General features: G+C 47.4%; 2 protein-coding genes across 3 annotated transcripts in view; one reads left to right on the top strand and one right to left on the bottom strand.

Moving 5' to 3' along the window:
- Window positions 1–13,458, top strand: part of LOC134846903 (importin subunit alpha-3-like) — a 408,629-nt gene that overhangs the window by 183,273 nt on the left and 211,898 nt on the right. The window lies entirely within an intron of this gene.
- Window positions 1–13,458, bottom strand: part of LOC134846906 (protein arginine N-methyltransferase 1-like) — a 443,857-nt gene that overhangs the window by 239,830 nt on the left and 190,569 nt on the right. The gene's annotated exons all lie outside the window — the stretch shown is intronic.

Raw genomic sequence — 13,458 nt, 5'->3', positions numbered from 1 at the left:
ACTATTGGGAGACTTCGTTTGTCTACTTTTCCACTGAAGGCTCACCCTGGTCCAGCTGAAAATCGATGTTCTTTAGCTCGCGATTACTTTCTGTCTCCTGTCACGAATAAGACAGCTCTACTCTCTTCAAATTAAGTATCGGAAATTGCGAACAGCAATTTCCCGCTGCTAAATTTGACCACTTTCCCGCGATTGTAATTCGGTTGTTCTGATCTTATTTTCCTGATATTTTCAGTTGTCGCGAGAAACTTGAGCAGGACATGTCCAATTCGAATTTTCGAAAAATTCCATTGGACCCCAAAATCATGTTATTCGCATTGCTCAAGGTCAAACTTCCAAATATGACCGACTGGCACACACTTTTGGAAAATACAACATCAATTATTGCCAGCCTAAAATAACATATAGTATGATAACCACCAAATAGATATTAATACAAGAAACAAAAAATTATATTTCGCGACAGATATAATGGGCAATACATAGAAAATTCCTTCTTTAAAAAGTCCGTCATAATCTGGAACAAACTAACAGATGATAAAGTCAACTTTAAAGACATACTAACATACAGAAAAGCAAAGATAAAATTCAAGAATTATTATTTATAATAATTTAAAGAAGACCCCTCTGTGGCAACTCATGGTAAAGTTTCATGGAAAAGCTTCAAGTTTATATAATAACATTTATATATAAACCACTTTAAAGCTCTCAGGTGAAAAGTAATCATCGATATTTGTAATAGATTTTGTTTTGTTTATTGTAACTATGCGTATCTAATGATGATATAATATTTTTATGAGTTGATAGAAAACATTTGACTTACACTGGTGTATTGAAATTAATTTCGATGTACAAATAAAGTGTTTTTTATATTTTTTAACTCTTCCTTGACAACAGGCATTTTAGAGAGTTAAACTTGAATTTATAAATACCTGTGAAAACCTTTCCAATTAACTGTGTTTTGAACTAATATAGTTAATACCCTTCACTGGATACTTCTGCTTCTCAGTTGATACTGCTGCTTGTAACATTCGCCCAAATACTACACAGCGACGGAGCGTAGAAAAAGTACCTATTAACGACTGGCAGGCGTCAGTTACCTTAATCCTACTCGTTTTTCACCGTCTCGACCTTGCCAGTTGATTTTCTGGTCTGTTTAGGGCTAAGTAAAAAGTTACTATTTTTAGGCCATCAGTCAAACGACTTTTGATCAGCTTTCGTTCACATGCGAACACAACCACATAGCTGAGTCTCAGATCCTCAGACTACGTGATTGCTATAAAAAACACGGCTCGAACAACCTATTTTAATATATTTTTGTGCGACTGGCACATACTCCCCGGACTCAAGATCGATGTCCTCATCGCGTGTTGCCGTCTGCCAGTGAATCTCCAGAATTCCGAGTGTAGCTCAAGATACAGTGCCAGTGGTCATTTACAGAAGTTTGCAGCAGACTTCAGTTTATCTACACCCCAAAATTCACAACCATGTAAAATTATCACACAATCGCTGAACAGCAATCAAAATTTTCATATATAATTGCACCTTAAATTTCCGCTTTTGAAGCTAATAATTAAAATTTCTTTTGTCCTATCCAATCAGGAAATTGTCATGCAACATTTTGATTTATATCATAATAAAAGCATATTAATAACAATACTTTGTTTCGTTAAAAGTTCTTTTTCGTGACATCTGATTCCATCCGATTTCACACTCGAGCCCCCTCTTTTCTCTCTCAAGACTCAAGAAACACACATTGAGCTCCCTGCTCACTTCGTATTCCTAGCCTTCGAAGTGCTAGGCCCCGATGAATTTGACACCGTGATCTGCCTTAGCAGCGCTTCCTCATCATCAGAGCTGATCACGATCTCTTCCCATGCTTTCAATTGCTCGAAGGATCGCATCCACTCCTTCTGCTCCTGCAACCTCATTGCCCGATTTGGTAAACCTTTCACTTTCAATTCCCCGTTCAAGCAAAAGGAATTGTGTAGGCTCAAGCTCACGTTCTTCTCCAAGTCCTCCTCCAGTATCAATTCTCTTGCATTGGTATTGTTTCTAGACACCCTACCGACTCTTATCTAACCTGTCGTGATCGCATTTCGATGGTTCAGCAGAGGTCTCTTGAAGGCTTCCGGTCCTATTTCTGCCAGGAATTGTCGATATTCCTTTTGATATTTCTTCAGGTGATCTTTTGTCACCATGTACAGCCAAGACGTCAACGTCGCTCGGGAAGAACCTCACGCGGCTCCATACGTGCTTGATCTCCATGGGTATGGCGAATACCTTGCACACCGTCTCAAACAACTCAAGTCTTCTGCTATAATCGATAGCGTATATCGATTCCGCCGTTGGTGTCTTCGACTCCCTATATTTTGTCACATTCTCCCCGTTTGTTGGGTCTCGAGTAATCCTCAGCCAAGGCCAAGTTACGATGCACATCATGCCCCTCTTCAAATTTCTTGTTATGAAATCTTCGTATTTCGTCAAGTTTCCCATGATTCTCTAGGGATTGCCTCGAGTCATCTTCCTTCTCGATCCCCGTACTCTGGTACACATTCAGTATGACGGTGGAGACCCTTCTCTCCATGGTTTTGCTCCCCCTGGCCTTCTGATGACTCGCTTGGATGGTACTAATAGTCATTACGGACATTATCCACCTCAAAAAACAAGTGGCATCTTTTCTTCTCGCCAGACTCAGACGGGAATTATCTCTCGCGCCATGCTGTACCAGCATCTGGTAGACTTCTAGACTTTCGTTGCTCAATTTCAATTTATCACGTGAAGTCCACTAGGCTCCACGCGAACATCAGCCGCCCCGCTGTTCTAACGAAGGGATTTGCCATCAGAGGCAATGCGGACGAAGGTGTTCTCATCGCCTCCTCAAAGTAATCCCGCAACAAGCTCTGCCAATTCCGCTTTAGCTGACTTCCCAATTCTAACTTGTTGACCTCGGCTTTTTGTTGAGTAGCCCAATTGCGACGCTTGCGGAACACCCCATGATCGAGCTTCTTCAGACAGTCCTCCAATTCCTTCATAGTCTCTAGGGCCATCCACCAAGGTCGAGCCTTATTCCTTGTCGCATTCTTCTCAAGAGGGTCGCTGGTCACTTGTTTGCCAATAGCCTGATATTCGCTCGAGACCCATTCTTTGCCAACATCCACTTCCCATGTTTTTCCATTCGTCTAACCCTTTTTCGAGCCTGCCTTCTGAGGTTTGAAATCTTCTTCCGTTGCCAGACTTGTCGAGACCTCTATCTCTTTCACCACTTGGGCTAGCTTCCTTGGTTCGCAGCTACTCTTGTAGGCTGCGGTCTTCCACCGCGCTAGGATCATGGGGGCAGTCTCCCTCAAGTTCTTCTTAGAGACAGCATCCGCCGACGGGCTGCTCAACTCCTCTCCCTCCAGTTTCCTCTTTCAAGACTTCATACCTTTGCTTGGGGGCGTCGTCACTATCATCACTGATTCGATCTCTTTGTCCCGGTCCGACCCTTCCAATTCTTGCCTCCCCTCTGCTCGAGCCTTAAGGATATTAGTACTTTTAATCACTTTATCATCAGTTTTTTGTTTCAGAGTAGAGCCGTCTTTACATTCATCATCCCTGGTCTTCTGTCGCGTCTCCCTCAACTTGACTATCTTGCTCAGCAACTCCTTTCTTGCTCTTTCATCCAGCTCGGTGCCCATCAAAACAGGTTCCCCGATCTTGACCACCGCGTTCCACAGTTCTTCGTTGGAGTTATCTAGCGTGGTCTCACTCTTCGTCTCTTGATTAAATTCACTCAAGAATTCCCGCCAAGCTTTCTCATCCAGAGTCCCTAGAAACATGCTCTTGTTCCCCTCAAACGTGTTTTTCTTGCTCTCTTCTGTACTCAAAAATATCATCCCCATGTTGGAAGTTTCGTTTGTCAATGGTAATTCCAGGTGGTTTTTCCGAGGGGATGAGGTCAGAGGTGGTGTGGCATTGTCCGCCCAATCATCTCCGCTCAGGTCCTGCAGTAGTTCCTGGGCGGTGAAATCCTCCTCAGCTGGTTTCGGCTCAGGCGTATTCCCCACTTCCATTTCCTCTCCTGTTTCACTGAGAGTTTCATTCATGCTTTCTTCCTCTGACTCGGCTCGCCTTCTCTCAAGTATCTTTCTAAATCGGTCTTCTACGGGGCCGCTTCTCTTGTCCCCAGGGGTGCCTATTGATAGGGGTGAGCGTGTCGCTGGGTCTTGCTTGTTGCATTCTGTCAGAGCCACATATAACAAGCCTGCCACATCAAGCTATTTCCCTTCTTGTTTCATTTCCACTTGCTCTAATCCGTAAGGCGCCCGGTACTTTCTTGTGACAAACTTCATCTCGTTTTTCAGCGCGATGTGCCCTTCTTCTACAATCATCCTGCCATCATCCCATACCGGTAACATGTTCTCCAAATTCGCCTGATCGAGCGTTCTCAAGATGTCCCGTACCTCGAATTTTGGAGGCATCGAGCCTCTCATTTTTTTCGCCTGAGTCGTTCATGAGTTTATCTTGATATCACAAGTATGGAAGTAGACCGCTGCTTTATACCCAATGAACAAGGGGTCCCAGCCATCGGTGAACTCCTTTTGCTGCCTTTCTACCGTAGCTCTTGCGAACAGGGATGGGACCACCAGGGAGTTATTCATCCCCAGGGTCATTCTCCTGACTGTTGGGAACTCAGGAATGGTCACAGGCAGGGTTTCCTTCTCTAGTGTCGTTCCCTTTTTACCAACTCTTTTCTACAAGCTCTTTTTCCACGCGGGGATTCTCAGGATCTCTTGTCCGCCCGCCGTTAGGGGATTCAGATTCCAGAACTTGGGATGACTCTCAATGGGGCCTTCACGCTTTCCCCCCATCCTGCATTGCAGTTGCCCCGCGGAAGTTAAACACTACCAACTCGGGATCTTTCACCTTCCCAAAGAGCACTGTATTACACATTCGTGCCCTCACACCTCTTGTCAACACCAGCTCAACGCCGTCCCATCCAACACGCTTATTAAGCTCACGTGTACCACTGAATTGCGGTATGCCGCCACTAAAGGGTCCCGAAAGGCGTACGTAACCGCTGGTCCGTAAATACAAGTTACGACCTCCTCTAGTCCCCTGATCATTCCCACTGGGTCAGATCTCATCGCCAGACATAGATCGGTCAGTAGAGGGACACCACCATTCGCCTCCCTCCATTCATCTCTCGTCTTTGGATTCTTCTCTTCACCGGTCATGTGTCGGTTTTGCATCAGAAGATACTCCACCAGCAACGTCTTCAGTCCTGCAGCGCACTTGTACGAGTAGGTGTTTATACTTGAGTGGGTCTTTCCCATCGACAGGGGCTCCCCATATTTCATCAAGCGATGAAACGACACCAGTTCGCCATGAGTCAGGAGCACCAGTGTCAGATACCCATCAATCCGAAGTGTCTCTACACCCCGACTGAACATGTACGCTGGACCCATGTTAAACAGGTACCTTGGGTAAACCAAGTATAGGGCCAGCAAGAGGCTTATGGGCATACTCAATAGCTCTTGCACAGAGGCCCCGAAAATGGTCTCTTTCGCATAAAACACTCCATCCATGTATTTCTTTTCCCAACAAGGACTCAAGAACTTCAGGATCTCGTGATCTTTTCTCGTCCTCAGCTCACCTTTTGCATGCTCCCTCCAGAATCCTCCAATGGTGACCTCGTTCGTTGCCGTGACGAATCTACCCACCGTCATCTCCTACTCTCGGCTACCTCCAATTGTTCCTCAAGAAATTCCCAGAGCTGCTTCACGAGAGGTGGGGCACTCTCCCTCGTCTTGTCCGTAGCATTCTCTAGCCTTGGTGTTAGAAACGGCCACCTGCCTCTCTCTTGTGTTAGTCGATATACCATCGCTTCCACTTGTTTTTCGGCCGCAGCCACATTCTTTTTTTCGTTACTTGGTCCCCTCGATTTGCTGGTGGAGCTCGTGATGGTCAAGTTCATACCTCGGAACCATAGGCTGGCTGTCAGGCGACTTATTATTGGGTGGTCATCCCCTATTACCGGAATGAACTTCAGTTGCCTGGCGAGATTCGAGATCTCAAGTAAGAGGACCTCATCCAATACAATGAGGATGTCTGCCAATTCATAGAATCCCCTCAATGCGTGGGACACGTCCACCCACGCCGCTGCCAGTTCTGACTACCGAAGTCTCAAGTTCGCGGGTTCCAGCTCCCGATTGGGAGCTGCCATCAGAATCCGCCATGCGTTCCCTTTGGCTATTAGGACCAAAATGGCATACACAAGCTGCAGAGCAGGAGGCATGCTCGCGTATCCAGGGGACGTCGTAAATACCACTCTCGTCTTAGGTCCATATCGAGAACTGACATTTTCCTGCACCTCGTTCATCGCGGCAAACAACGTCTGGATAGCCTCTCAGATTTTCTTTGGCATAGGCTCATCGCTTTTTAACTGCTCCAGAAGTCCAGCCGCATGCAGGTGATCGTTCATTCCTGCGAACAGCAGTAGCTCTGGTTCACTAGGCATCTCTGACTTCATCGCTACCACCAGGGTCAACATCTGGTTCAACTCTGCACCTGGCAGCGAGCATACCAGAGTTTCCGGCCAGAACAATTTGGGAGATTTTCCCTCGAAATCCGATCCCGCCTCGATGATCACCCTTGCGGCCGCTGGATCCGCTCTATCGTATAGTGTCAGTGTCTTGGCCAATTTGGCGCTCCTGCTGGGTTTTCCATATCTTGGGTCGTCTGCTAAATTGGCACCCTCGTAAGCGGCGTCTGGTAGTTCCATCTCTTTCGGTTCCAGTAGCTTATCTACTACCCTCAACTGCGCGGTACTTGGGGGCTCCACTATGAGTCCCGGACTCCCCAGCAACTAGAGAGGTCTGTAATTAATCGGTCCCATGACTGATTTCATGGGTATCCCAGTCAGATCAGCCGTCTCAATTATTCTTGCTCTCGAGAAATGCGTTTTGTGGGCCTTTAACCAATCCACGCAACGGTGTCGGCTCAAATCCTCGTGTGACACGTGCTTGAGCCCCAGGGCCTCCGCCAACTCCTGTCTACAATCCTGATCCTCCAGGTCCAACTCCTTTATTTTCTCCAGATATCGCGTTCGGCTTGTCTCCGCTGGTCTTTCCACTCTCTTGTTATCTATCACCACCACTGAGGATACCACTGAACTTTGGGGCGTCGATGACTCTGCTTCCTCGGCTTCCATCGGCGCGGAACCCGGTAATCTGGTCCGGCTGCTCCTCGAGATGTCTCTTGAGTCGACTCTCGCTTCCAGGCGACTGGACAGGGGTCTTGTGGCAAGGAAAGGGGTATTTGGGGGTGGACCGAATGTAAATTGGGCTGTTTCAAGCAGATCTGCCTCCAGCGCACTTATGTGCCGCTGGAAAACGTTGTTCAACCACTCCACACCCCTAGTTCTGTCAAAATGGATTCCGGCTGAAGACGCATCCTCAGGGAAGGATCGCTCCATCTGGTCTGCTACGTCCAACAATCTGACGGGAAGGACACTCCTCTGATGTATCTGCCTGATTATTTCGTTCAGGTTCCGCACTTTCTCATTCATTTCCATCGAATGTTGGTCGGCCTTCATGTTATAAGGGATGGTGCAAATCGTGAGTATGGCGGGATCCATCTGAATCCGCAACTCCTCCAGAATGCAGCTCATTTTATCATGTAGCCTCATCACTTTTCTTGACTCACCTCTGGACACGTCATTGGTCCCCATCATTAGAGTCACTGTATACATTCTTGCCATCCCTAGCATCTCGAGTGATGCCAACATCTGCGGCGTTGCGGCTCCAGCGAAACTCAAGACTCCAGTCTGCCAGTGCGACTGGATCCGGGTCAGCACCCGTATCAGGCTGTCCTCTATAATCAGGTGAACTGCACCCTCCGGTATTCGTGGCTGTGTATAGTATTCAACCCAAGACGTGTCATGAAAACAATCCCTTCTCGCCCGCTGCGCAGCGTTCCAATTCATGCAGTTGTGCCTGTAATATCTGCCATGCGTGTTCTTCTTATAGCTTGCGATTACCACATTCCTGACCAGTTGCTCCCTCCAAGTCTGGGGTAGCTCCACTCTAGTTGGAATTTCACGATTTTTCAGCTGTAGCCTCTCAATTAATTCCTTGAGACGCGACGAGCTCCCGCTCACCTGACTGCTGCTCGGGGTTGAGCTAGGAGTATATCCCGGCAGTGCCACGTCCATCAGTGGGCGTATCGGTTGTGTCTCCAAACCACGCAGGGAGGACGCTGATTCGGTTGGTATCCACACTTCCAGTCCCTCGTTTATGTGTTCTTGAGCCGCGCGCTCTAAGTTGAATCGTCCCTTTGACCTGGGAGCCTCATCCACCTCCATACGTGACTCCGGCCTTGAGCCTGCAGCAGCTCGCTCCGTAGTCCTGGTCCCCTTTTCCTTTTGCCTGCCGAACTCTCGTTGTGGCCGCTGGATCTTTTCAAGTTCCGACTTCAACTGCTCGCAGTTCGCCTTGTTCTCTCGCACCCTTTGTTCTTGCTGGTACTCTGCTTTCAACATATCAAGGTCACGCCGCGCCTGGTCCCTCTCAAGTATCGCTTGGTCTCTCGCCAGATTCGCTTGATCCCTCTCGAGTTTCGCGCTATCCAGGCCAAGATTCGCTTTCTTCTTCTCCCTTTGCGCCCTCTCAAGCTCCCTCTTCAGGTTACTGGGGCCAGGATACGTCTCTTCCGTTTGCTGTGCTCGCATCATAGAAGGTGGCTTGCTCGTGGATTGGCCCAAGGAACTTGCCGGTGGTCTGGTCGGTAATGGGAGGGAACTCTCCCGCGCCGTACTCAGTGTTGTTGCTCAAGCCAGGATCTCTTGCCAAGTCGAATCCTTTCACCCCTCCATCCACATTCCAGGACAACCACCTGGTCTTTTCTTGATTGGATATCCCTTCTGTGGTGTAGCCGACCATCAAGGCAACTTCTGTCGCGGACTCCCTGCATTCACCTTGCTCATCTAACTGCAGGATGGTGTTCAACATCACTGCCATCCACTCATCCACTTGGTTGTAGTCCAGGTCCCTCACGCGTCTGTACAATTCATCGAGCGTAGGCCTTTTTAGCGCCGCAGGCATGGATTTCCAAAATCAATCTGCCCTTTTTACTATTTCTAGATGATCTTGTGCACTAACCAACTTGAGTATTACCGTAACAACCATTTTGAATACTTGAGAAAAATCTCTTTCGAATGTTGCTGATCGTGAACTTTGTTCACGACCTTCTTTTCACTTTCCAATGAGTGTGTCTAGGTTGTCAACTCGGTTTAACAAATCAATCTGAAAGTAAAATCCACTTTTTAGATTGAGGTGTTATGTTTCTAACCTAAACTCCCACTTTATTGCGGTTAAAATATTATCCCTCCATTTGTTTTACTAAAATAGTTCAATTGGAAGTTTTTTAAGAGCATGCAAATTCATTTAATGTTTTAGCACCGTCAACTCTTTCAATTATGATTGCCATGCCAATTACGTTAAAATCCATCTACCAGCTTCGAGATCCCCATGTACCCTTACTCGAGATCCCCATGTACCCCCAACTCAAGACCTCCGTTGTCCACCCGTAGCTCAGGCGATACTCACGTAGTATTTCTTGTGTAGGTGTACCATTATCTCCGTTTCTGCGAAGACCACGTGTAGGATGGCATATAACTCCCTTGGGCTCAACTTGCACCTGTTTGGGTCATAAACAGGCATCGAGACCTCCACTATCCCTCTTTCAATCATGAAGTCTCTCAGCCTCGTTAGTGCTAACATCACGTGCTCAGGATCTATCGTATTCCTTTCATTGACCCTCGTTACCAGAAAGCCCAGGTATTTGCCCGGGACTTGTGCCACTGATGGAAGAAGCGCAGCCATTACTCCCAGCCCCGGTCTCTGTCTGAATAGAAACTCCACGTTCTGGTATTCTCTCTTGAAGTCGGCCTCCAGTCTCGATTTGAAGCTCATGTCTGCCGTTATACAGATCGCGCTAGTCCTGTCTGACAAAATGAAGTCGCTGTCGGTTATCAGGATGTTCTCCGAGTATTCATTGGGTATTTCGTCTTTTGTTTTGATGTTTCGTCCTATGGTAGGCTCGGCCTCTTCCTCGTCCAGTGCTAGCCCGCTGGTCTCTCTTACTTCTCTGAGTTTTTTTATCATCAAATTTTCTGTGTGGGTAAGTTCTACCCCCACTCCCCGGACAAAAATATATCGACGTCCCGTCGATGATGCTGGGTCTAAATTATCTGGTGGTATTTCGAGCGGCCTGTCGGTTGCCGTCCAACTGAAGAGGGGAACTTCCGTTTTCACGTGTTGTTCTGCTGGCACGTCGACCTGCTGGATGCTTTGCCCTTCATCTCCTTAGTATTCTCAAGTTTGTATTCTCCCTCCCCTCTATCTTGCTCTGCTCCAGATCTGTTTCTTGTTCTTGTGTGGAGTAGTCTTCCATCGGGTAGTGTTCGCTGTCGTTGATGATTTGCCATTCATCATCTGCCACCAATTCGCCCACACTCAGTAACTCGTCGCTCAATTCATCAGGCTGTATCTTGTCAACCAAGAAGTCAGTACCTATTGTACCTCATGCCTGTCCGTTTGCGGTTACCACTCCTGGTTCCTGCTGATATCGGTAAGTCTGGTCCCGTCCATTTTGGCACCTCGTCCTGCTCCGGATTGTTCCAGTCTTCTTCTACAAAGGATTCCGCCTCTGAGTCCGCTTCTATCTTTTCATTGTCATCCAAACTCAAGCCCTCGTTGCCATCATTTTTCTCTCTGGTGCCTTTTTTGTTCACCTCGCAAGCTGGTTCTACCAATAGGTACTCGAGTCCCTCTATATTCTGCGGAACGCACCAGTCTTCTGGGGATGGGACATGAGGTTTCAAGTTTTCATAATGCGCTGCACGCCCCGTACTCGAGCGGTAGAACCGTCCTTGCTGGTGCACTTCCGTTATCATGAACGGTCCTCTCCATTTTTTAAGTAGTTTCCTTGTCCCTTTGGGAGTTATATTATTCTGGAAGACCCAGACGTATTGGCCCACTTCATATGGTTTCGCTTGCAGTATTTTCTCATCGTATTTCTTCCGCTGTCTCATATGTGCTTGCGCTGAGTTCCTCCTGCAGAGCTCGTTTAGTTCCTGCTGTCTCTCAACCGCTTCTTTCACATAAGCTTGAGGCGATGTCTTTTTCCCTTCGTATTCTGGGTAGAAGAATGTTAGAGGCATCGCTCTTTCCCTGCCCACCAACATCATGAAGGGACTGATTCCTGTTGTTGAGTGTTGCGTACTGTTGTATGCCCCTACCTTTTGCGGCAGATATTTATCCCAGTCTGTCATGTATCTTGAGCAGTATACCCTCAGCATGTTCACCAACGTTCTGTTCTGTCTCTCGACTAACCCGTTGGTCTGGGGATGGTAGGTCGTTGAGTGCGCTTGAGCAATGTGTGACCTCTTCATCAATTCTTTCGTCAGATCCCCCACGAAGGCTTTGCCATTGTCCGACTGAAATGTCATGGGGCAACCATACCGTGATATCCAATGTGTTATCAGGTGGTCACAAGTCTCCTCTGCCGAGGCTGTCTGACACGGCACCGCTTCTGCCAACTTTGTGAAATGATCTATTATGACCAGTATCTGGTTATATCCCGATTCTGTCATACAGATCTTTTGATGGTCTATCTGCACAACCTCGTTAAATTCCGAGCTTTCAACGGACTTGAGTGGGAACTTCATCTTTCTTGGGTCTTTCACTTGCAGACATGCTAGGCATGCACTCACCCATCTCTCGCAAGCTTTCCTTAATGCTGGCCAGTCAAACCTGTGAAGTATTCTTTGTTGCACCTTGTCTATCCCCTGGTGCCCCATTTGATCAAGCGATCTGAAAAACACTTCCGTCTGATACAACTGTGGCAGTATGATGAGGTTATGCTTGTGTAATATCTTCTCCTCATATTTTCTCTTGCATGCTACCACCCCATCAGCTGTGTGATAGAGTAAATCTTTTCTGTCTTTGTAGAACTGGCTCAAGATCTTGTAGCTGTCTTCTTCCAGAACCCCCTTCTCTTTGGACCCCGTCCGGATCCATTTGGAGAGGTAACTTGTCATCTTGTCATTCTTTTGGGCCCGTATTAGATCCGACAGCCTGTATCTCGCCTTGACGTGTTCTTTTAGTGCCATTATCTGACCATTCATTTCTCCAGGGTTGGGGATGTCATCCTTCAGCTTTACGCATACTATCCTCCTCATGATCTTCCTGTCATCTTCTGGCACCAGATTTGTTCTGACATTTGAGTTGCACGATAGCTCCCTAAATGGTTTCCTCGCACTGCAATTTTCTCAAGTTCTTCATCTCCTCGCACTTCCTGCTGATCCATGTTGTACGTTCCTGTGGAGGTATCCGTCTGTAGCTCCCTGTCGCGGTGTCTCATCTTCTCTTCGCCAGTATCATGCATAGACTATCTTGGTCATCGCTGCTCTTCTCCGAATCTTCATCCCATTCTTCACACTCCCCGGACAATTTTTCTTCTCCAGCATCTTCTTCCACTGTGGGCCGTCTTCTTACTCAAGCTATCGGCATTTTGATGTTTGTCTCTTGTCCTATGCTCAATTATCATGTTGTATCCGTCCACGCGAACTATCCACCTTCCAATGTAGCTCTCGTCCATTGAGTACGTTTTCAGCCAGCTGAGTGCCCTGTTGTCGACTCGCAGCTGGAATGGCTCGCTGCCTAGTTATGCTCTATATTTTTGACAAAGTTAACCACCGCGAACATCTCTGCTTTCGGCGCCCCGTACTTCAGTTCCGTATCACTCAAGACTTCACTTTTACTCCCGTACGCTATTGGTCTTAAGACTGTCTTCCCGTTCCATTCCTGTTCTTGATGTAGAATGCCAGAAATCGCGACTACCGACGCATCCGTGCCCAACACGTATATTCCTTTTTCCGTTGGCATCCCTAGCACCGGTGCCTCGCACAACTTCTTCTTTATTCTCTGGAATGATGCTTCCGCCGCGTTGTTCCACGTGAACTTCTTACCTTTGTGCCTCATTAATTGTTGCATCGGGTATACTTTGTCCGCGTAGCCCTTGATGAACTCCCTGTAATAGTTCGCAAAACACAGGAAGCTCATCAATTGATGTTCCCTCTTTGGCAATTTCCAAGTCAAAACCGCTTCTACTGCATCTGGGTCTGGTCTGATGCCATGCCTGTCCACCATCCTTCCCAAGTATTTGATCGAGTCCATGAGTATCTCGCACTTTGACGGTTTGCACTTTAGTCCTGACCTCTTCATGCATGCGAACACCTCGTCTAGTCGCTCAATGTGGTTCTCCAGTGTAGGCGTCGCAATTACCACGTCATCCACGTAGCACATTATCAGGTTGCCGTATTTCTTTGTCACACATATCAATGCAAGTGCCATCAACCGTTGAAATGTAGCCGTGGCATTGCCAAGACCAAACGGCATCCGTTTCCATTGA

The sequence above is a fragment of the Symsagittifera roscoffensis genome, chromosome 5, assembly GCF_963678635.1.
Source record: "Symsagittifera roscoffensis chromosome 5, txSymRosc1.1, whole genome shotgun sequence".
Lineage (NCBI taxonomy): Eukaryota > Metazoa > Xenacoelomorpha > Acoela > Convolutidae > Symsagittifera > Symsagittifera roscoffensis.
This window is presented reverse-complemented; position numbering and strand designations above follow the sequence as displayed.